At 31.4% G+C, this 2,201-nt stretch overlaps 1 long non-coding RNA gene across 1 annotated transcript; it reads left to right on the top strand.

The window, feature by feature from the left end:
* The first annotated feature begins 871 nt into the window (after window positions 1-871).
* On the top strand, window positions 872-1,495 carry LOC121206738 (uncharacterized). Its single transcript, XR_005901918.1, has 2 exons — window positions 872-989; window positions 1,462-1,495. It is a non-coding gene; the product is annotated as an uncharacterized lncRNA (long non-coding RNA).
* The last annotated feature ends 706 nt before the right edge of the window (window positions 1,496-2,201 follow it).

Below are 2,201 nucleotides of genomic sequence, written 5' to 3'. Positions count from 1 at the left end.
ACTATTGTTGTTCGATAAGCTATCGTGTGATTATATTAATGACATAATATAAGGTATTGTATGGTTGCAGTTATCGAAGTTGTTTCAAGATCAAGTTTTATGAGGTAATGATCCGCGTGATTAATGTTATCAGAGAAATTGAGCAGAAAATGAAGGTAATTCAATACGGTTATAAATAGTTCAGTTAGATATGATGTATAGCAAAAGACAGATCAGAATCTTACTTGAGAGATTAAAGAAATATGAAATTCGAAATCACGTGTGAATTAGTAATGTACTATGTCGAAGTAAATCCTTTACTCTACTTTTTGGTAAGATTTTCGGGGACAAAAATCCCTAAAGGGGGGGAGAGATGTAACAGCCCAGTTTAGACCCTATTTGGAACAGTGGTTTCGGGACCACAAATTCGAGCCAGAAAAATATTTAAAAATTATTTTATGTGTTTATTATGTGTGAATTTATATCTGTAAAATTTTCGTGTTTTAATTTTATCGTTTAGGTATCCGATTAAATAAAAGGACTTAATCATGTAAAAAGAAAATTTGATGGTTTATAGTATAAGGGCCGAATTGTTAGTGGGTTTTTAAATTGAAGTATTTAAGTTGTAATTAGTCATTTGATTACTAGTGGGACGGTGGTAAGTATATACCATATGGTTTTATAATATTTTATTAAAGATATATATATATGTGTGTAAATTAAATATTATTTTATATTAAGGTGTAATATATATTAAAAGACATTAATGTGAAAGCCATATCATGTGCATTAGCTTATTGTTTGGTTGGTAAAGGATATATATATTATATGATTTTTTTATTATTTCAAATGTAAAAAAAACTAAAAAATTATAAGATTTATAATATAAAAGATATTATAAAGTAAAATATGAGTGGGCATATGTTTTATTTCACCCATGCCGAAACAAAAGAAAAGAAAAAGAAATAAGGGAAGCTTAGGTTCGGCCAACTCCCAAGCTCAAATCCAAGGTTCGTTCTATGTCAATTTTCGATAATTTTTACGTTTTTGAGATCGTTGCTTCGAGTACTTCAAAACCCATGCTTAAAATTTGAATTTTGATGAATATTTAGAGTTATGCCATTGATGGAAGCTTGTGATTTTTATGGTTTGATGGTGAAATATGAAAAATAGGTGTTGGGTTAACATATTTTTGTATTGGAATTTTTGATGATTTTGAGTAATTAGGACTTAATTGCAAAAATAAAAATTTGAGAGACTAAAATATGAAATTGATGAAATATATAGACTTGTATGGGTATGGGTAAAATTCGGCCCCAACATGGGTATATTGAAATTTTGTATATTTTGTGTTTTGTGCAATAGGGATTAAATTGTAAAAATTGTAAATGTCAGGGGTAAAATGGTAATTTGCCATTTATGTGTTTTTGAACTAAATTGAATGAAAATATGTTTGAATGAGCTTAATTTGAATATTTTTAGATCAAGAACCAAAGAAATCGGATTTGGACTAGGGGAAAACGAAAGTTGTCGACTAGCAGCTCCGTCCCGTTTTACGACGTCTGAGGTAAGTTTATAAGCAAATACACATGCCTAAATGTAGTTAAATGTTAAGTATATATGCTGGTATATAATATATGCATTTATACTAGTAAATGCTGAATGTGTATGAGTTTGAAAACTATGTTCGAGATTTCGATTCGACCGAGTTACGACGTTCGAAAGCCCTGTATGAATCTTAGGAATAGTTAGGATACATATGTCATGACACAGGATTCCGACATTTGTGTTCCTTGTGTATGATTAGTGAACCGAAAGTTAAAGGGTAGGTGTACATTTTGTGCTTATATTCGAATGAAGCAACTGGATTGCTAATGTGATATGTTATGTGAAATGTGTTAACATGTGAATAAATAAGCAAGACACTGGAAATGTATCCGGGCTAAAGACCCGCAGGCTTCGTGCTGGAAATGTATCCGGGCTAAAGTCCCGCAGGCTTCGTGCTGGAAATGTATCCGGGCTAAAGTCCCGCAGGCTTTGTGCTGGTAACATAATTTCGGGTTTTATACCTACCAGGCCAAGTGCCGATGAATTTGATAAAAGTATACAATTACAAGATCCTACAGTAAGTTGACAAATTGAAAGTGCATTACATATTAAGTTGGCCAGGTACGTATCATGTACTCGTATGTGATTTGATTTGAATTAAATTATAAGTATAT

The sequence above is a fragment of the Gossypium hirsutum genome, chromosome A09 (assembly GCF_007990345.1).
Source record: "Gossypium hirsutum isolate 1008001.06 chromosome A09, Gossypium_hirsutum_v2.1, whole genome shotgun sequence".
Classification (NCBI taxonomy): domain Eukaryota; kingdom Viridiplantae; phylum Streptophyta; class Magnoliopsida; order Malvales; family Malvaceae; genus Gossypium; species Gossypium hirsutum.
The sequence above is the reverse complement of the archived record's forward strand: the minus strand, read 5'-3'. Positions and strand labels throughout refer to the sequence as shown.